The sequence below is a fragment of the Nuphar pumila genome, chromosome 2 (assembly GCF_984573655.1).
Source record: "Nuphar pumila chromosome 2, dmNupPumi1.hap1.1, whole genome shotgun sequence".
NCBI classification, from domain to species: Eukaryota; Viridiplantae; Streptophyta; class Magnoliopsida; order Nymphaeales; family Nymphaeaceae; genus Nuphar; species Nuphar pumila.
In genome coordinates this window covers 134,303,243-134,326,505 of record NC_143250.1, presented here as the reverse complement: position 1 = coordinate 134,326,505, position 23,263 = coordinate 134,303,243, and the positions used below count along the sequence as shown (strand labels likewise).

Here is a 23,263-nt window from a genome sequence, read left to right as displayed (position 1 = left end):
ACTTTTAGTTCATTAATCAATGGCCTTAAATATACATCAAGATTTTGGCCAGGTGAGGTCGGACTAGGGATCAACAAAGACAAGAAAAGATTTGGACGTTTCATACACAAGCTTGGTGGAAGGTTGTATGAAGTTACAAATACTGGCCAGCATGAGTATGAAGTTGATCTACCCCCAAATGGATTAAATCCATCTGTACATAGACAGAGTCTAACATTTCGCACTTTCATTGTGAAGTTGTGATGAGTACGATCAAAGTGCTTCGAAGCTTCAGCGTCAACAAGATGCGTGATCTTGTTTTCATCGTGTCGAACTTTATTTGCATGTCATCTTATGTGTTTAACTGTCCTTGAAGACATATACAATCGTTGCAATCTAGGAGTGATAGAAAAGTAGCGGAGCGACTTGTATGAAACTTACTTTGATCTCGTGCTACCATTGCCTCTTGTCTTTGGCTTGAGCCGAGGATGCCCACATGACGGGCTTGATATGTTGTTTTCCTGATCCTTGAAATACAACATGCAGTGATTTGGACAAGCATCAATCTTTTTGTACCCCATACCTAGAGCGTTGACCATAACTTTCGCACGATAGAAATTTTGTAGCAATTTCTCATTTTTGGGCAACATACTCTTCACAATCATGCACAAACGGTCAAAACATGATTGACTCAAATTATACTTGGACTTCAAATTCATTAGTTGAAGAAATGCAGACAAGATAGTGTGATTCTCGCAACCGTTCCAAAGTGGCTCATCAGCATCTCTAAGTAAATCATAAAATCTACTAACTGCATCGTTTGGTGATTCTTCATCTACGACAGTTCTTACATCAGTAAGACTCATAGCAGAACCCAGTTTTGTTCTTGCGGCGTCAAATATAAAATTCATATATGGATTATCGTGCACCATATTCACCCGTGCATCAAAATTGTTTCTAAATTCTTCTCCATGAAATGTTCAATTCTGATAATCACTCACAAAACCCTTCATGTATAGGTGATGTCTAACGCCATGAGGTTCTACAAATCGATTATTCTTACAAATCTTGCAGGGACACCTAATCTGACCTGTGGGATCCACTGTACTGACACTTACCGTTGCAAATTCAATAAAACTTTCAACATCATCTATATATTCATGCGATAACTCATTGTCCACTATCCTACGGTACATCCATTCACGGTTTGCAGTCATTTTCTTATGATGTTACGAATAATAACATAACCAGTTAAAAGAGAACCATCAGAATGCTATGATGAAGAAAATATCAAAATTATCATGCAATATATGATGTCATACAATAACAAGAATTATGATGCATGCATTGATAACTTAATATTTTCATATGCAAACTATTAATGACACGATACAATCATTTGAAGCATGCTTTCATTATACAATTTTACATGGAAGCCATAATCAAATTAAAAGTAACTACATGCAAGCATGTATACAATTACATCAAACATTGCAATACATCATAATCATTCATATCAAACAAATGGCAAACATGTACCTGCAGCAAACACACTTCAATATTCTACTAACTACTACCATGCCTAGCATGGAATCCATACTTTAAAAATAAGAACACTTCTATATTCATACATTAAAATCATGCTCAGCATGATCTCCGAACTCCAACAAAGCAACCCTAGATATCAACAGCTAAGTGAGTGTGTGAACAATAAAGTCTTACATCTAATAAATTAAATAACATGTGATACGCTTGCATCACTTACTCACCACAGGTATTTACCCGATTTGCATTGTTTTTGTCACTTACTTACCACGGGTGGTTGAGCACAAGCGGGTTCTGTTAAGAAATCTGCAAAAAACACTATTTTAAAATAAAGTCACTACAAAACAAACTGAGGCAAATAAAAACATCTTGCATTGGCCTTAAGAAGCCTAGTACACAATGACCTACTGAAATCGCAGGGGGTCGACCCCCTGCCGGAACAGCATGGGGTCGACCCCCTTAAGGTATTTTAGAAATTACCTATCTTCGGGCGGCGACGAACGGTGGACGGTGGGGCCGGCAAACGGCAAACGACGAAAGGCTGGTGGGAGCGGGAGCAGCGAAAGAAGAAAAGAAAAAGAGGGTTGGGATTAGGGTTATGCGACAATTCACGACGGCTTAGCGACGGATTAATTCCGTCGCTAAGCCACCGTAAATCAAAACACGTAAATGGCGACGAAATATATTTTGTCGCCAATTCCGTCGCTAATTAGCGACGGAAGATTTTATGTCGCAATCATCGTCGCTAAATGTTGCGTCAGTTACGATAAAATATTTTGTCGCAAAATTCTTCGTTAATTAGAGACGGATTTTGCGACGGAATATATTTTGTCGCTATTTTCGTAAATTTTATTGATTATAACGACGGATGTGTTTTGCTCGTTAATCCGTCGCTAACTAGCGACGAAATAATTATGTCGCTAATAACCTATTTTTTTGTAGTGTGAAAGAATCTTTCTTGAAGCTTTGACCAAACTTCTGCTGCATAATCTATATTAATAATACTTGATGCAAGGTCCTTATGCAACGAGTTAAGAAGTCAGAACAGTACCATGTTATTACATCGCTCTCATGTGACAAACGATAATGTTGACTCAAGCTTGGTGATCGATCCATCTACGAATCCAAGCTTGTTCTTGGCGCTCAGAGCCATGGCTCTGCTCCACAAAAAAATTAGCTTTGATTATTTGTTGTGAGACCAGCGATATGCCTGAGTTGTAAGAGTGATAAAGAAAGAATGAATTCGATGTAAACTCAGTATCTAAGGTAGATCCATTCACAGTGTTGTTGGCACCAACATTGCTACTATTGAAAGCCATTATTGATGGCTCTTAACACCTAAGCTCTGATACCATGATAAAATGGTATTGATGTGAAAAATTCTATTAAGTATTCTCATTCAGTTGTTAAAACTAAAAATGATAACAGAGTAGATATGAACACATGATATTGGGTAGTGATAATAAGTTACAGGTAGCACTCTTTACATAGTTACAACAGTAAAATTGGGTAAGGTGATTTCCACTGTGATTATGAGAGATCAAGATGAAATGAGCATGTTAAAATAATTACAGATTTTACGCAACTGTTACAGTAAAATCTGATAAGTTACCGGATTTCAAGAGATTTCATTTACCTACCAATGTGATCCGGTAACTTACCAAATTTCACTGTTAACGTGAAATGGTAAGTTACCATAACCAAGGTAACTTCCAATAGAGGCCACCAAATACATAAATGTCCATCCTGAGCGCCAATATTCCAAACAAAGCCTTACTTTGTCGTAAAAGTTAAAATATCGTTAATTATTATCATAGAGAGAGAAAGATCACAACTAAGTCGCGTCAACTCCTTGCAACGATTTCAAGGAAAATACACCACCACTTCTATATTAACGATAGAGACATTAAAATATTGGTGGAACGCAAAGTATTAAAATCGCACTAAAGTTGTGAAACTGTTTGTGTGTGGGAACAATAACATATTTAAAGGTTTCGATCAATTTTCCAAGCATTGAAAAATATTCGATGCCCCCACTCAGTCTTCCAAAATGACAAATAAAGGCGTCCACAGTTTAGCAACTCGCTAGTGCAATAAAAAAAAAGGGGTTGGCGTAGTGGGTTGTGGCTTAAAGGGGCAGGTAAGGTTTGATTCTCTCATGCTGCGCAAGCCAATAGGTCGGAAACAGAAGTCCTAGTCTTAGAGTTTTACGCTGTTGGCATGACAACCATAAGTATGTATGGCAGGTTGAGCCAGCACGAGCAGGTAGGTCTTCGTGCAGGGTGTGGTTTCTTCGAGTTTTTAAATTCCCAAAAAAATCAAAACATCATGAAAATGGACAGCGAGATAAGATGAAATGACGGTTATACCCCTTTCGTCGACAGTATGATCCCTGAAAAGATCATTGTATCCCAGCTTTGTTTGCCAAAGCAGGTTATGTCCCCCCCCCCCCTGAACAAAGCAGTTAGCTACATCTCATGTTCGGGAGTCCCAAAGAGAACCATGTATGTAAGCATGTGCATCTCATATCCCCATGTTTGTCAGCATTAATTAGCATTGGAGTTTGATGCGATTGCAAAGACTTAAGTACCCTCTCTTCCATTGGTGCCAAAAAAAATGATGATTCTTGAAAAGGAGTGGTTATAAAGACTTAAGTGCCTCGAAGATGATTATTTAAGACCCAGTCTCTGCACTGCAGGATTATCTGAGAAAGAAATCTCCCCTGGAGGAGGCCATGAACATCAACCCTCTCACTCTCTCTCTCTCCCTTCTCTTTTTGCTTCTATGCACATCCAACAGAAGATCTTACATTGCTCCATCAAACACCGGCTGACCTGCACATTGACTGTTGTGGAGTCTGATTCAAAGTTTTTACCCTTACAGGATGAGGGTTTAGGGGTTCCTCCCAGCGTGGGTAGCATCATTCAACTAAATGAGTTGTAGATCCTGATTCAGAGTTTTTACCCTTACAGGAGAAGGGTTTGAGGGCTCCTCCCAGCGTGGGTAGCATCAATCAACTTGATTCGTTGTGGAGCCTGATTCAGAGTTTTTGCCCTTACATGAGAGGGGTCTGGGGGCTCCTCCCAACGTGGGTAGCATCATTCAACTTGAAGAGTTGTGGAGTCTGATTCAGAGTTTTTACCCTTACAGAAAGGGGGGTCTGAGGGCTTCTCCCAACGTGGGTAGCATCATTCAATTTAATGAGTTGTGGAGTCCGATTCAGAGTTTTTGCCCTTATAGAAGGAGGGTTTGGGGGTTCCTCCCAGCGTGGATAGCATCATTCAACTTGATTCATTGTGGAGCTTGATTTAGAATTTTTGCCCTTATAGGAGGAGGGTTTGGGGGCTCCTCCCAGCGTGGGTAGCATCGTTCAACTTGATTCATTGTGGAGCCTGATTTAGAGTTTTTGCCCTTACAGGAGGGGGGTCCGGGGGCTCCCCCCGGCACGGGTCCCTGGTCTCATGGTCAAAAAATGCATAGGGTATCGTGGTGAGAAAGATATATTTTTGTTTTAAGCAAGGTTGGAAGAAATCAATGGAAAATCCAACAAGGAGCATGCCAGAATCAAGATGTGGATGTCAAGCGAGAATAGTGTTGTGCAACTCAAATAACACAAAATAATAGGGGTCTGATTTTTAGTTAAAATGAGGAATGAAATGACAATAGAAATCGCTGAAAATTTACAAAAATAAACTAGACTCAATAACGAAGACACCACTTTTTACGGATTTAGAATATGACCTCCGGTTAGGGAGATATGACCCTGACAAGTTTGTCCTAATTCAGGTAGCGATTTACAGTGATTTGCTTACTGAATAACACTACAAATCGCTATAGCGATTTGCGGAAAACACTACAAATCGCTATAGCGATTTACGAAAGACACTACAAATCGCTATAGTGATTTGCAATTTGTAGTGTCTTTCGCAAATCGCTATAGCGATTTGTAGTGTCTTCCGCAAATCACTATAGCGTTTTGTTGGAGACCCGAAAATACTACAAATTGTTGTAGGAAAGCCTGATAATACTACAAATCGTTGTTGGAAGGTCCAAAAAAATTTTGGTCCGGAGGGCGCTGCCTCCTGAGCCCCCCGCTAGGGGCGGCCTCCCCTGGACCCCCGCCCCCTCACCGCACAGCGGGATCCGCGCCGGGGGGGAACCCCCGGACCCCCCTTCTGTAAGGGAAAAAACTTTAAATCAGGCACAGAAGTAGAGAGAGAAAGGAGAGAGAGTGAGAGGGTTGATGTTCATGGCCTTCTCCAAGAGGAACTTTTTACCTCCCTTGATTTCTTCTCTAGAGATAGAGAGGGTTTTACAGTGTTTTACGGAGAAGGAAGAAGAAGAAGATGGTGATGGAGCAATGTAGGATCGTCTGTTGGATGTGCACAGAAGTAGAGATAGAAGGGAGAGAGTGTGAGAGGGTTGAGGTCCATGACCTTCTCCAGGGAGAACTTTTTGCCTCCCTTGATTTCTTCTTTAGAGAGAGGGAGAGGGTTTTATATTGTTTTACGAAGAAAGAAGAAGAAGACTTTAAAGAGTCAACATCATCCTTGACTTTCTGCATAGAGGACATGTTTGTCCTTTTTTTGAACTGTTTGTTTTTTTTTTGAATGAAGGGCATTTTTGTCATTTTCTCAAACCATCACTTTATGAGAAGAATAGCAAGAAAGGGTACTTAAGTCTTTGCAACAACACGATGCAAAGTTATGTCAACATTCACGGGAATACGAGCCCCATGTGCTTGTATATGTGGTGCTCATTCAAAGCCCCGAACACAGACTTAAGATTCAGTGAGGGCGAACATACACCTCCCTCTCTTTGTTTGCTGCTAACCTTTGTGCTTAGGTAAGACTAGTGGAAACGTGATACGGCAAATTTAATGTAAAATACAGATTCCAAAAAGCCTCTCTCTCTCTCTCTCTCCTTCACTTCTTCAGTACTTGTTTCATGGAGGCTATCGTTGATTTCATCTTCAGATTCCCGCAGTCACTGTACCAGGTGAAGAATCTGCCTGTTTTCAAAATTCTGGTGAATGAAGTACTTCATGGTGGTTGAGATCGTTTATAGCTCTTACTATGTGGCCGTCACAGGGATACTCCAATTCATGATCGTTTATAGCTGAGAAAAATCAAATGTGGGTCACAAAATAAATAAATATTGCTGGTCTTTTTTTATGTCCTTCTCCCTAGAATACGCTCATTGGTTTCCATTGCAACATTCAGAGAGAGGCTAAGGAGAAGAGAGAGGCTAAGGAAGAGAGAGACGAAGGGGTAAGGGGAAGACGAAGAGGAGAGAAAGAAGGGTAAGGGAAGAGGAAGGCGAAGGGAGAGAGAGAGAGAGAGAGAGAGAGAGAGAGAGAGGGGTAAAGAGGAGAGAGAGAGACCCGGAAGGAGGCCCGTTTTTGGGTCCGTATGACTTGGCTTTTATTTATTTATTTTATATTAAAAAACAAACTTGACGCCGTAAACCGAAACACTTGGTGAGACGTGGCATTCATCCGGAAAGGTGGCTCGGATGGCTGCGATGTTCGGATGAGCAGCACAGTCATTTTTTCAAAATGACCTGATCTGATTCCATCTGAGGATGGTTAAATTCTGCTCACGGTGCCAGTTCCACACAAACTCACCAACTCTAGAGGTTTTGGAAAGAGTGAAAATTCTGAAACCGAGAGCCGTGCATGTGCGGGAGTCTATATTATTATATTTCATTTCCCAAAAGGAACCCTTGTGTTTGGGTAAGAAAAACAGCAACGCCACAACTGGAACTTTTCTGGTTCCCATTTTCCAATTCACACAGAATTCAACTGAGAGAGAGAGAGAGAGATAAATCCGTCAATAAAATGGAAACTTAGGGCATGTACCATACAATCAAGATAATCCTAGAAAGGAAAGAGCCCACTTATTCAGAAAAAGTTGGATAAAGTTAGAAATTGCGATCTGTACCGCAAATGAAGATCGGCAACTTATCCCCATTTTCCATATAATCCAAAAACCCCTCTGGACAGAAAAAAAAGAAAGAGAAAAAACAACTGGAAATTCAACCCCAAAATATCAATAATCATCATAATTCAGAATCAATACAGATAGTCCCTTTTTTCCTTTCTTCCCGAAAATCACAGAAAACAAAGATAATACTATACAAATTACACACAAGCTGTTCTCTTATCTTGTACCACATTTCCTTACCACCACCGGCTGCCTTCATTTCCATTGACCAAAATAAGTAGTCTTACAGAAAAGATCTGTATAACAGGAACTTACGGCCGAGAGCGAAGCGATCTGGGAAAGATGGACGGCTGTCAAACGTCGGTGTAGCACTGCGATGTAGGGAAGACGGTGCGGGGGCTCGGACCGGCGAAGGAGAGGTGGGCGTCGCACTCGACGTGGACGTGGTAGCGGCCGGAGGTCCAACTGCCGACCTTCCAGCGGAGCCTGCCGTCTATACGGATGGAGAACTCGCCGACCCCGTAGGACTGGGCCTGGCCGATGGATGCGGCGAGGTAAGGGGCGACGGGCACGTTATAGCCGTTGAGGAAGGGGGACCAGACGTTGATGTCGTCGTGGCCTTCGTAGGTCGGGGGAAGGATGGTGCGCAGGGTGATCTGCTGGTTCATGTAGGTGGCGTAGACCTCGAGGCGGTCGTAGTAGATGCCGATCCGGCCGTTGGGGTTGCGGGAGGCGACGGTGACCTGCATGGTGGAGGTCATGAGGTTTGGGGCGGTGACGTTGAACTGGAGGATGGAGGCGTCCTCCAGCACGAAGGCAGGCTTGGAGGGCCGGAGCACCAGCCAGATTACCAGGATGATGAAGAGCACGAGGATGATGAAGCCCAACAGGCCAGCGAAGAGCCGACGGTACAGCTTCGCCCGGCCGTCGTCGTGGTTTCCGCAGTCCTTGGTCGACATGGTGGTGGTGGTGGTGGTGGTGGAGGAGGAGCGGTTGATTGATGATAAAGAGTCGCGATCGTTGGTAGTAGGGAATGGGGATTCAGATTTTAATAGATGGTGGCATTCTGGGTGAGTGCCGAGTGTTTTAATTTTATTTTATTTTTTAATTTTCTTTTAGCTTTCCTCTAATATATCCTAAACACCACTATTGCATGAGAGAGGATCGGGTCCATGGACCTTGGACAGAAAACTCACCAAGATGCATTGGATGCCCTCCATCATGATCAGCACCCAAAACCCAAACAAAATATGGTGGTTGCCACCTAAATGGGCCCCGCAAGTTTTTTCTTTTTTCTTTTCTCTGTTATTGGCCTTCTAGATGAACGGTGTGGGGACATCAGTTTTTTGAAAATAAATGGCTGAAATTCGTTCCAGACATGGAACACAGTTAGCGGCTGTGTGTGTCGTTCATCACCACCATGATGGACGGACTCCAAGGCTCCCTGGACCTGATCTGCTCCCTTGTTTTACGAAGAAGAGTGGGACATACCGCCAAACACCTCAAAAGTGTCTCACTCGCTGAAGGCGTGAGAAACCGTGTTCAAGGTGTCCAACGCGTCTGCGTACAGTACGGACAACAGCAACCTACGAAACACTGCTTGCCATGCAATAAAAAAAAAACACCACCTTACCGATTAACATGACAACTAATATGATTTTGGGTGAGCCACACAAGGGATCGCCCAATAGCGTTTTGGCATAGGATTTCAGGGAAAGAAACAAGGGTTGTTTTTGTCATTTTGTCTGATGTAGACTACACTGAGTGCACTACTGGGTTTTGGTCAAAGGACGAAAATAGCCCTCGATCGGGTTGAGAGGGAAGTGGACTTGTAGTTTATTTAATAGGCACCACAGTAAATTTGGTGGTGAGCAATGTTAAAGAAAATCTGAATCGGTCGGAATCGAATCGAAGCCAGTCATTTCCATTCAACCAAATTATTTAAAAAATATAAAAAAAGAAAAGAAAAAGAACTACTAAGCCAATTCAGTCTCCCAAGTCATTCCAATTCAATCATCTTAAGACAAGCAATCCTCGAGTTTCTCTGCCGCTAAGTTCTTCTACGGAGAAAACTCTGGGCCTTTACGTTTATGGTAAGACTTCACATTATATGCAGCATGGCTGCATGGGTGGCCATGCAGCGACCCGCCTGAAAACCATCCATCTTGGCATTCCTTAAGATGGCTGCGTTGTCCATCTCCAGAAATGTTGAGATGGTAGTGGAGCTGCATAAAAAAGTGGCCTCTCATTTTTCTTTTTCAAAATAACAGGTATTCAATGTATGCCTGCTGCTAAAAATCCAGAACTTCTGAGATATTCCACTATCCCGAATCATTAAGATCTACAGCAAGGCTTCAAATATCCGGATAACTTTAGATTCTGGACGGTTTTTTAGTCAAGGACAGCTTCTTGTTTTTTTGTTTCGATGGTCAAGCTAGGTGATAGCCGCCCTTGGGATTCGTGAAGGACACTTTATGGTTATCCAGTTAGTAATTTCTGTTCTAGTTATTAATATCCATGAACGACCATGAGAGAGATCTAGATTTGGGGTTATGTTGTTCCTTATTATAAACGTGACGTTTTGAACTGACGATCAAATAATGATAAATATTATTGAGCAGATGGGCGGCCATGTGTTTGCCCTTATCCAATCCATCTTTGCTTCGTTGGATGTGGTGGATTACAAAAGCATTTCTATAATTTGTCCTCTCTGTCCTTGGACTTGGAGTGGGCAGTAAAAGGTCACCCAACAAGTAAAAAAGCTAGGGCTTACGTGTCATAGTGATAGGCATAAAATGGGTTTCCAATAAAAAAAAAGATTCAAATTACCATGCCCATCCATTTATAGATGAACGGTTCACCTTAGCACTGGCCAACTTGGCATCTAAGAATTTATGGGGAATAACAGACCCTTCACGTTTATCATAACTATCATGCTTCTGGTACGCAAGTTTGACTGACCTGGATCTTTGATATGAAATAAACCAAGTACAAAGATGTTAGGTAACAAAGAAAACCTACCATTGATGTCATATTATGCTATTAGTCTAACATTCATGTGAAAAGAGAATTGATGCATAAGAAAAGTAATTATTTACATATATTACAACACATTAAAATTAACTATTCACATATATTACAACAATTAACAATAAATATCACAACATAAAAATCAAGTAGATATCATAATCATTGAAATTATCTAATATGTATATGACAATTACTAAGGTCAAATAGTTAGCAGTGTTAGAATGATTCTTTTTCTCTTGATTGCACCTCAGAGTATACAAAGGTAGTTATCATTGTGTCTGCTAGAGTATACTACGGTGTTTATTATATCATTGATGTATTTTTGTCATAATACCTACAGATCAGATAAACTCATCCAAGTATGATGTTTGTGACCGAGAGAATCTTCGTAAGGATAACCAGATTGCAATCCATACTACTACAGTAGCTGAGATATATCACTTTTCGGTAACTCTGACCTTCCTAAATTCAAGTGACTGGCGATCTAAGAACGTCATTACTTTTGAATTCAAGTCGGTATGACATGTAGATAAAACCTACATGCGATATTGTCACTCGAAATTGTACCATTCTAATATCTCTAAGGTAGACTAATATTGTGAATGGATTACTAAGCTGATCTCATCTTTCTTAAGGTGATTAGTAATCTATGCTTTCTTTTCATGAGGCAAATAGGCTCAACAACATCAATACCCTCCTTAGGGTAGTATAAATGTCGTGCCATCGTTTGCACCCAACCTATTCACGTGTTCTGACGCCTTTAGCTCATAAGAGCACTTCGCCTGTGGAGGCGACAACAAAAATCTTTAGTGTGTGGATGTATGTATGCAAAGTGAGACTTCCTCTCACATTTTAGGAGTTCACATCCCACCTGAGCTCATAAAAAAATATATTCAGTTATGCATTGCAATATTCATTTATATGACAGAGAAGATTCACATACAAGGTCGATGATGTTCACTAAGTTCATCAAACCTTATGCCTTATGACTAACATACATCATCTCATAGCATAACATAAAACATAATCATGTTTGCAGTTAATTTTCTGATGTACATAAATGCATCGTACATTTCTACAATATCCTATATATTTCATCTATTTATGAGTCTCATGGCCAATTAATGTATTATTCAAAAACAAACTACATGATAATCATGGTATTCTATAATATTTTATGACATCATCAAGAAGCATTATCATATCATGTTTCTCACATCGGGACATGCATCATGTTTTAATGACATTCATTCATGATGTGTAACTTTTGTGACAAATACATATATGCATATATTTTCTCATATGCATCCCACCTTATATGTATACATCTGCATTTTGGCATAAACATGCTCACATAAATATATCATAAAACTGAATGTGAATGAATTAATTTTCATCATATGCATCTCATCTTATTATGAATGCATAGGCATATGCACTTAGACACATAAGCATGTTTTACTTATGCATTGCATCAAAACTGATAAGGTATGAGTTATTCCATCATATGTCATCCCATAAATTATTCTTTTGAATGCATAAATAATACATAGATCTAGTTACTTGAACTCACATGCATGTTAAGTATGTACTTATACCTTTGTATATAAGCATTTTATTCATAACTCACATAGGCGAAAAATCATATTTTATATCAAGTATCTCTCTCTCTCTCTCTCTCTCTCTCTCTCTCTCTCACACACACACACACACACACACACACACACATATATATATATATGATTTTTTTTTTAACTTTCTCTTTTTTTTTCGCAGGATACATGTATTGGTTGACTAGTGGATCTTCTCTAGCCAACACAATTCTGGTTTGGTTCAGACCAGCCTATGTGGGCTAGGTTCAAACCTTAGGTTGATGTGACCCAAACACTCGGTTCAAGTCGGTCTAACCCAACTAAGCGTAGACTAGGCCTATATCAGTTCAGGTCAATCTGGCATGACTACCGCCTAACCAGGTTTGGACGAAGCCTAGTTCAGACCCAGTCAGGTCTGCCTGGTGCAAACTAGGTCTGAACTGTGTGCACAGTTCAGGCTGGTCTAGGCATCAAGCGTCTATTCCTTGGTGCTATTTGTTTTATGTTTTTCAAAAAATGTTTTTAACATGAAAATCTTTATAAATATTTTCTTGTTTTTTTCTTTTGAAGACTTTATTATAAGTCAACAATATGAATCAAGGTTTTAACCATGGGTTTTCGAAAATGGTAAGTCATATAACAAGAATTTTTAAACTATAGAAGTGCTTTAACATGGTAAGTCATATGAATCAATTATGGATCAAGTTTCTAACCATGAATGAGTTTAAAAAATGATAAGACATGATGAATAATTCATAGATCAAGTTTCTAACCATGAATGAGTTTAAAAAATGATAAGACATGGTGAATCGCTTATGAATCAAGTTTTTAACCATGAATGAGTTTTGAAAAATGATAAGACATAATGAATAATTCATATATCAAGTTTCTAACCATGAATGAGTTTTAAAAAATGATACGACATAATGAATCATTCATAGATCAAGTTTCTAACCATGAATAAGTTTAAAAAATGATAAGACATGGTGAATTGTTTATGAATCAAGATTCTAACCATAAATGAGTTTAAAAAAAATGATAAGACATAATGAATCATTCATAAAGCAAATTTGTAACTATGAATGAATTTAAAAAATGATAAGACATGATAAATCATTTATGAATCAAGTTTCTAACCATGAATGATTTTTGAAAAATGATAAGACATGATGAATTATTTATGAATCAAGTTTCTAACAATGAATGAGTTTAAAAAATGATGAATCATCTATGGATCAAGTTTTAACCATAAATGATTTTTAAAAGTGATAAAACACAATGCATAATGCATAAACAAGATTTTTAACAATGAATGTATTTAAAAAATGATAATACACAATATATATTGCATGAACAAGATTTCTAACTGTGAATGTGTTGCAAAGACACAATGTATGATAAGACATAATGCATAATATATGTTTAACCATAAATGTACTAAGAAAAATGATATAACACAAGAGTAATATATGAACAAGGCTTTTAAAATGATTAAGCAACAAGAACGACATATGAACAACATTTCTAGTATGAAACATGGGTCGAAAAGATAAAACACCATTGACATTGGTGGACATCATTTTCAACCATGAATTTATATTAAAAATACACTCAACATAAAATAAAACATATTATATGTGTATTCATGATTTTATCCATGAAATTCCTTGTTTATACCCACATGCATTACAAGAATGCATATTTGTATGAATTGGATAGAAGAAAAGCTTAATATAAAATTTGAAATACATATAAGTGAGAGATTAACTTACAACTTTAGTTGAAGTGTTGTTTTGACTTTATAAAATGAGTTCCTCTACCACAAACTTGTGTAGAATGGGTACCCCATACTACACTTGACCAGAAAAAGAAGAGAAAAACTTCAAAAACAAAAATCATTGGGGGGGGGAGAGAGAGAGAATGCCTCTCTTCTACTATTTGAAAGGTATTTATAGGCAAAACTTGAGAGCAAGTGAGATGTGTGGTTGAACATACAAGAAAGAAGATGAAGGGTTGAGATGGAGTCTAACCCTCTTCTCCAAAAAACGTCTTTCTAGGTTTACTCTTGCCCTCTCAAGTTACATGTGATCTTTTACAAAAATGGTAAGCTACTACATAGCCTTATTCCATGCCTTACTATTTTTGTTTTTCTTAAGAAAGGTTAAGATCCTTCCTTGGGATCCCATGTGAAGAGCGTCCTTAGTTCTCATCCCTCGTACGTCTCAAGGTTGGTTCTCTAGGCAAAATTGCCCCCCTTGGTTGGCTTAGTTGGTTCTATTCCAACTAAGTCCAACCAACCTAGTTATTTTATAATATGTGATATAATACTTTATTTAAAAGTATTTATTTTATTTGTTGTTATTATTATTATTTTGAAACCCCTAATTAAGAAATTTTTGTATTGGATCTCTAATTGGATCGGACTCCAATTAAATCTGATCCAAATTCAAGCTTACTTAGTTTATTTAATGCTTAATACTTAGCTTTATAAATAATAGTTTTGCTTAATGCATCTATGTACCAAATTTTCATCAAAGTATTAATCCAATACCATAGGAATTTTATGATTTTTTTTTTCTGGTTGGCTAATTGTCAGTTTTTATTATTACTACTATTATTTTTTTTCTTAATTATTAATCAAAACAGTAATAGTCACAATACTTAAGAAAAAATTATAACTTAGATATTTTCCCAAATTCATCACGCTCACAGAATAAATTGAAAAGGTGAAATGATTTTTTTTCATATTGATCACTAAGAGTCTGGTTCAAATATCTGAAATTTTGTGGGTCTTACACCCGTACCATGGTGTGATAATCAAAGGCCACAAAGTTGTTCCATCAACTGTGGGACCACAAAATATTCTTGTTGCAAGTGTATGCTTATGAAAGATCAACTGTCTTTTTCAAGTCCGTCGGTCAGTGTTCAACAATTATGCAAGAGAAGAGATGAGTGCTTGTATCTTTCTGGTGATTGGAAAGCGGAGTCCCTTTTCAAGCTCAATTATTTTATGGTCTACCTAACTTTAGCTTTTCGCCATCCACAAACTTCTTCCTTGCAGTTCTACCAACCAAAGTGACCGTTTACCAAAAATTTACTTGACTTTCTGGCCAATGGAAAAAACAGTCCCACTTTGAAGAGTTTTTACATTAGCTTAAAATGCTATAAGAAAGACACATGAAAAAAGGGTTATTAGTCCGAAAGAAGAAGACTTCAAGGCGTGTTTTGTGGGAGCTGTCCTAGTTGAAAATTCGACCATCTTTAGGTGCAGGAAAAGAATATGTCACGTTTGCATTGACCTAAAAATGCAAGGGTTCTAGACCCAAGGGGTTTGGGGTAGTGGGATGGGGCCTAGGCCCTTTGAGTCTAGGTTCAAATCCCATAGGCATCACCCCCAACATAAGCCGACGCTTGGCGACTCTTTGGGGTCAAGGGGTAAGCACTCAGAGTCTTACGCTGACAGGACAGTGACCATAAGTATGGCAGGCTGAGCCAGGGTGGCTAGGTCGCTGTGCCTAGGGCAGTTTCTCCAAGTAAAAAAAGAAAAGAAAAGAAATGCAAGTGTTCTCGTGTGTTTGGGTGAAAACCCTGAGTTTTCATTGTATGCAAATGCACCTTAGAGGTTCCTGTTGATTTTTTCCATGAGTCTAATTTTACCACCCTCTAAGAAAATCTATTGATAGCACAGACTTTGGTCGACTTGGATTCAAGCATGGGTCCGACCTCAAGCTAAAAGTGTCAGGGACAATCTGGGTCGAGCTTCAACAGGTCTGACTAGGTATAGACCAAAACTAAGACAATTGTGAATATTGTTTCTTCGTTTTTCACAATAGGATGATATTGTCGCGGGCTTAGAAGAGAATGCGAAAGAGGTATATACATCAGAAACAAAAAGGTTAAAACATGGCGATCTGAAATAATTATATCACTTTGAGTAAGTCTCTTTGATCACATTGAGAATACTATGCTTAAATTTTTAATAGCTTTCTTTGCATGTGCTGAGAATTCTACTAATTTTGTACTCTCCACTGCCTACTTCACCTTCAACCTTGGTGTTTAGTTTCCAAACAAGACTCCACTCATGAATCAAATGCTCCGCTTATGTTTGCTTTGGTCACAAGTTGGATGAGCCATAACACTTGAGAAAGTTGAAACTTCAAATTAAAAGTTGGCCACCAGCAGGTCATTGTTCTAACCGACTTTCTCAAGTTTCAAGAGAGGAGCATTCTCAAGTGAAAATCACAATTACTACCTGCACTTTCTCATGTAAAATTTTGAGAAAGTGTAAACTTGTGATTTGTAATCACAAGATCTTAAGAAAATTCTTCCACAAGGCGTTAAAAACCGTGGCATAAAGGAAATGTGCTGGTGTTATATATGAAGATGGATCAAGTTCATGAACTCTTTTTCTATTGCTAATAGAAACTCCACAAAAGCGCCCATTTTGTTCTGTATAATAACTAATCAAACAAGTTCCTTCTTTAATAGTTACAAAGTTTGGGAGTGATACGTGGCGCAAATTGGGGAAATACATGAAAAGGATATAAAGTATTAGACACTAAAGTTGGTCAGCAATTGAAGAAACTCCAAAAAGTGGATCATAGGCAAACATTAACTGAATGATCGAAATTTTATAACCGTATCCAGCATATTTATTTGATATCATAATATTAAAAAAGTGATACTTGGGTGCGTTTGAATCGTGGAAAGCGCTGGACAGGACAGTGCATCATGTCCTGTACTTCCATGGACATCTCAGGACACGCTGTTCATGCACCATTAAAAAAACCCTTTTTTATTGTCCATTACTGTCCGTCCACCACTGTACTGAATGTGTGTGTGAGGGGCAGGGAACAGCGGCGAACACTGTTTCTGCATCCGCCAGATGCACCAAATCAGTGTCTTGGGCTCTGCTTGTCTGGTAGGAACAGCTAGTGCACGTCACCTTGTGTTGGGATGTTGGAGGTTCAAAACCCAGATTGGGTTTTCCTAACCCAGCTTGCCTTTCAAAAAAAAAAAAACAGCGTCTGCGCAACCCACGTTTGTATGGGTGCGCGGACACGTGTGGGGCCCAGACTCAGTGCGTCCCGGGATTCAAACGCCTCGTAAAGTAGAACATAAAATATTCAACAGAAAGTTGAGATGCAAACAATTGCCAGCTATAAAATACGTGGGACGCGGTTAGGATATGGACATGTATATTCCTCCAAAGAAGAGATAAGAACAAAAAAAAAAAAAAAACGCAGATGGACTCTTCACATCCAACCTTAAGATAAGAAGACATCGTGCTCAAAACCCAAGGAGCACATCCTGTGCACAAGGAAAAACTTACAGCAAGGAATACCAATGCGTAGAGTTTTACCAATAAAGACCTATTTGGATGATACCAAAAATTAAGATGAAACCCTTATAGTTTTTGGGTGTCAAATCAAATTTTACTCAAAAACCACAGTTTGGTAGCTATTTGGATGCCAAACCAGATTTAAACAAATCCTTAATGAGGCAAAATTAGGTTCTAAAAGTAACTTTACAATAACCCTCTATCCTAGTTTTTCAAAGTGAGGATCACAACCCTCACCACCACCCCCTTCCTCTTTTTGCCCCCATCATCTCTCCCTTTCTTTCAATCTTTGTCCAGTTATTTCCAGCTTTTCATTGGCCAGAAAATGGCCAGATTGATATCACCGTCATCCGGTGATACTACAAGTGTCAACCGGTCAGGTTTGGTTCAGACTCAGGTAGAACCAGGCTTGGGCTTGATTTTTGGGTATGGTATCATGTCCGGACTCGTGTCTAATCGAGTCCACTATAAGAGAAACCGAACCCGTGTTGTGTTTAATCGGGTCCACTATAACAGAAACTGGACCCCGACTCAATCAAAACTAAATGAACCAGACTTAGACCATACCTAGTAAAATAATATTTTTTATCATTTTTACATTGAAACATTATGGGTATTAATCGGAATTCAGGTCAGGCCCAGGTCTAGTATAAAATTTCACAAACTATACCCGAATCAACCTTCAGGCCTGGACCGGGGTCTTAATCAGGTCTTATTATTTATCACCATACTCGGACCCTATAGAATTTGGTCGTGGTCGAGTGTCGGGTAAATCCGACCCATTGACACTCCTAGGTAATACCAATCTGCTCATTTTCCAATCGGTCGGCCAGAAAACAGCTGAAGTTGCTTACATTTTTTTTTAATATTTCTTCACAGCCGGCCAATTTTCAGCCACCTACTGATCGGAAAATACATGGGATGGTTTTACCATTTCATGGTGAAGCCATCTTGTCTATTTTCTGGTTGGTTGGTTGGTGGTAGGAAATTAACTGATCATGAAGGGTGAGATTTTAAACCCCTTTTTTTTAAGTTCTCTCTGTGGCGAACCATTTTTTTGCCACCCACCAGCCAAAAAATTGCAGGGATGGCTCAACCCTATAAGGGAAGAGTCATCCCGACAAATTTTCAGCAGGTGGTGGCTGAAAATTAGTTGTTTTCTTTTTCTTTTTACATTTTTTATTTTTTTGGACCTTTGCAAACCAAAAAATAGAAAACCATCTTTTTGGTCAACCAAACACCTAAAAACCTATGGTAGCATTTGGATGATGCCCAAATCTAGGTTTAAAACCTAGTTTTGGGCATTAACTACATTTTCAACCAAAAAGGTTTTCAGAATTTTCAAAGATTTTTGCTTCATCCATCACAAAAAAATCATTTTGTAATATTATTTTATTCCTAATGGAACCATGTTAAAAACATTTATATTTTCATGTTTTATTTTTTTAGGTGCCGGATTCTATGGATCCGGATAGGTTTAGTGTCTCTTAGGCTCTATTTGTAGCACTAGAAGGTGTAAGAGGTAAAAGGGTAGTTTTCTATTTTGTTTCAGTCATGGATTAGGATATTGGTTACAATTGTATCTTAAATTTTGGAGGTTTGGAGTGTTCATATTGGCCAACTCTTTTAAAGTGTCATTGGGCAAAGTATGAGATAGCCACTTAAGGGGCCATTCAAATTTCAGCCACCTCACCACCTTCCCTATCTAGGCCTCATGAGGTGTCACCCACTTTAAGCCTCTTATCAATATTGGTGGCTTTTATTAGTCAAGATTGAGGTGCAATGACACAGAAGAGGATCCAAATCCTATTCTCTCATAGACCTCTTACAAGGTGACCTCCCAAAAGCCTAATGGGAGGCCATGCTACATTGTCCCCCATATATAAAAAATTTTCAAAAAAAGAGGTAAGGGTCTTTTGGATATTTTAAATAAAAATTTTGAAAAAGAAAGAATGAAGAAAATGGAGAGTCCCCTTGAGAAGGTCGACCACTTTGGAGGAACCCTAGTTAGGGTTCGTGTGAAGAAAACCCTAGCCAACCTAGGGTGTTGTTGTTGATTGAACTTATTGGTGGCTGGCATTTTGGTGCAGCACCATTGCTGGAGCAAATCCCCATTGTTGCTGACGTGAGATTGATGCGATCATGTTCGTGGTCTCGATATATTTTATGTGTTGCTGATCTTGTAAACAACAGTTTTGTTTCCCACTTATGTGTTGCTAATCTTGCGTTTGAACAATTATAAATGATAGTTTTATTTTGGATTGCTAGATTGTTGATTTATAATGGAAAGGCTGGATTTGATTGGTGTTTTTCGAAAGTTTATTTTGCGAAAATTGTTTTGAATATTATCGCATATTTAGTAGATTTTGATCTAACTGAAGTTGGGTTTAAGGAGGAAGGGATTAGTTTCATTAGAGAACTGAATTAGAAGTATTTTCTTTGCAGGTTAAACCTAAACATGTAACTAAAATCAGATAAATTAAGTTTTGGTTTGTTTAAGATTTTATTTGTTCTCGGTTTGGATTTTTCCTTCTATCCTAATCTCAGAAAATGGTTCATATCTCCCTTGATATTGATTAGTTTACAAAGTTCTTAGACTCATTGGAAAACCATTGAACAGCTCGACAACTCTCATGTTTTGACCATCATGTGATTTAATCACCTCTATTTTGAAAAATAGACTTGAACTTATGCTTTAGTTTTATGTGTGCTTGCTTTTCAGAGTTCTGACCTAACCTGACCCGCCTATGATATTTTAGGAATAACTCTCATTTGTGATAAAAAAATTGTGTGATTTGTTTTGTTGAAAAACTTCTAACCTTCTCGACAATATGTATGTTTTAGCCGTTTCTTGTTTCTAGAGTTATCACTGTAAAAAATGGCCCAAAACTGAAAGGACAGACACTCGAATGATTGTTTTGTTCTTCGTCAGTCCACCTCATTGATTAAATCGTATTTGGACCATCCGAAATAAAAAAAAACTGTTTTTTTTTTTTTGGAAAGATAGCTAATTTGTCTAAAACTTTCATGTTTGGACCAGTCGTAGATTCAGTACACACTGTCTTTGACAATGGTCATTAATAGTTTGTTTCTTGTCTGCCCTGGGACTATTTCCTTGTAGAATTTTTTGTCTCAGTGTTTTATCGATATCTCTTCAACTAGAGATCCGTTTTAGGCGATTTAGAATATGTTGGAAAGATCATTTTGTTGCATCTTTCTCATGTTGGGCATTTTCCTAGATCCAGAGTTCTTTTGAGACTAAAGCCATTAGAAATAGAATCTGTTTGTGAGCAATTCCAGTTTTCAAAAGAAGCTCCCATTTTCGGCTTGCACCATTGTTGGTATCATATCTCAGTAGGATCTTTTCGGATCCTAGTGTGTCTCTTGGGAAATTTTGCCATGTTGAAACGAATGGGTGGTTATAGAGCATGTGAACTGAGGTCTAAAAATTGTGCCCTTCGATGCGATAATCAAGACTTGCAAAACCAAGTCGTTGAGTTGACTCTAAAAAATTTTGATGCCATTCTAGAGAAAAGGCATCGATCCGAGCATGGTGTGCATGGATCCTGATGATCTTATAGATAGTATGACTCTAATCGTAAGTCTGATCCGCATTGGAATTTGTATTCTCGTAGGATTTTGGATCCGCCTGGGCGATCCAAATGGGAGTCCAATATTCAATATCTAATGTCGAGTTATGTGAATCCATCTTGTAGGGGACCGAGATAGAATACTTATGTGCCCTTCTCATCGTCTAGTCCCTAACCCAACCTCACCTCATTTATGTCTACAAATTCTAGGGTTTGGTTTGAAGTTGCCTCGTATGCGAGTTGCGAGGTTGAAGAAAACTCAATATTTGATTATGACTTAAAACCTCAATTCAATAAGAAAATCGAGGAAGTCATAGGAGGGAGCGAGGATCTAAAACTTGGTTTGAATCTCGAGGAGGAGCCCCAATGCGAAGTGGTTGATCCAACATTTGATATTTTTGCGAAGGAACCTCTAGAGGAACCTTCTCGTAAATTCTTTGGTGATCCAATATTCAAAGAGGTCGATGAGGATGACGAAGAGGAACCCTCACCTGAATTTGATGATGTTCCTATGTGTGAGTTCGTTGGCAAACCTATCTTCGATGAAAATAACGTTTTCGAAGAGTTGTCTAAAATTTCTTTGCTTTCTGAAATAGAATATCCTGAAAAACCTTCTCGTATCATTTTTGACAACCTTATGTTTGTTGAGGATCATAAAGATTGTTTATCCTTATACGAGGACACAATCAACTGTGACAATCCGATGTTCAAAGAATTCGATGAGGACATCGATGGAGAAGTCTCATCTGAATGTGGGGATTCCATAGTTGTCAATAATGACCTCACACATGTCATTATTGAACTCATCTTCGAGGAAGATATGAAAATTGAAAAGTTCAATCTTAATATTGAAAATTCGATTGAGATGTGTGTCATTGAGCATTTAAGAATTGAAAATTCTCATGTTTAGTCATTAGAGATTCATCATAGTCCCAAATACGAGTTGAATACATTAAATATTGTGTGCATAAAATCCCCAAAAAAAATTTATGATAATCGAGATTTGGTTAGAACTGAAAATAAAGTGCACATGCAGTATGGGTTGCATCAGAACTTAGATGATTTAGTACATACATTGAGCATTACAATTGAATCTAGAAAAAATACATGTAGTTTGTTTGAACTGTTGATTTCTAGAATGTATTTCCTTGCTAGTTCGAAAAAAAAACTACATCATTTTTGGCATTATTTTTTTGTATCATATGGTGAATTTAGCATAACTCCGCCTGTGTATAACTGTTTAGTTATACACTGTCGGTCCCAAACCCGGATAAAGGAGGAGGGTTGCGGTAGGCCTGTGACAGCCAGCATAAAAACTTTGTCATACCCTATGAAAATTAACCAATATGAGAATTTCGTTGGGGCGTTCCCTACTGAGCGACGCGCTGTACTCTCTAGGCCCGGAGGCAGTGATAAATGGGCAAGGGTTGCTAGGTCGTCGCTCAGAAGCGACGCGTCACACCGGCGCCCGGGTGTGGTGTCAAATAGGCAAGGGTTCCCTCACTTTGTTGGACGGGTGGGGATAAAGAAGCTAGTCCAAGTCTATAAAATTAGGTTAGCCACTTGGAACATAGGGTCTTTAACTGGTAAGTTGGTAGAGTTAGTAGATGTTATGTGTAGGAGAAAGATTGATATTTTATGTCTTCAAGAGACCAAATAGGTAGGTGAGAAAGCAAAAGTGATAGAACCTTGGGGATATAAGATTTGGTATACAGGAATAAATAGGAATAGGAATGAAGTAGGGATTGTTATGAGTCGTCAGTTTATAGATAATGTAGTTGAGGTCCGTAGGAAGGGTGATAGAATTTTACTTATTAAATTAGTATTAGGTACGGATATTATTAATATTATTAGTGTTTATGCACCTCAAGTAGGTTTAGATGATTCCATTAAGCATCAATTTTGGGAAGATTTAGATGGAGCAATACAAAGGATATCTTATGGAGAAAAGCTTTTCATCGGCGGTGACCTTAATGGACATGTAGGCATTAGTAGGGATGGATTTGAGAGTATCCATGGAGGCTATGGTATAGGAGAAAGAAATGAAAGTGGAGAAAGGATTTTAGATTTTTGTTTGTCCTATGATATGATCTTAGCAAACACTTGGTTTAGGAAGAGGGAGTCTCACCTAGTAACATTTAAAAGTGGGGTTAATACGAGTCAGATAGATTTTTTCCTACTTAGAAAGAGAGATAAGGGTTGTTGCATCGATTGTAAGGTTATACCGGGAGAAAGTGTAGC

At 38.6% G+C, this 23,263-nt stretch overlaps 1 pseudogene across 1 annotated transcript; it reads right to left on the bottom strand.

Annotated features, from left to right (window-relative positions):
• Positions 1-7,559: 7,559 nt before the first annotated feature.
• Positions 7,560-8,571, bottom strand: LOC149847186 (NDR1/HIN1-like protein 12 pseudogene; annotated as a pseudogene). The gene has a single exon (XR_016430363.1). The product of XR_016430363.1 is annotated as an NDR1/HIN1-like protein 12 pseudogene (transcript).
• Positions 8,572-23,263: the final 14,692 nt, after the last annotated feature.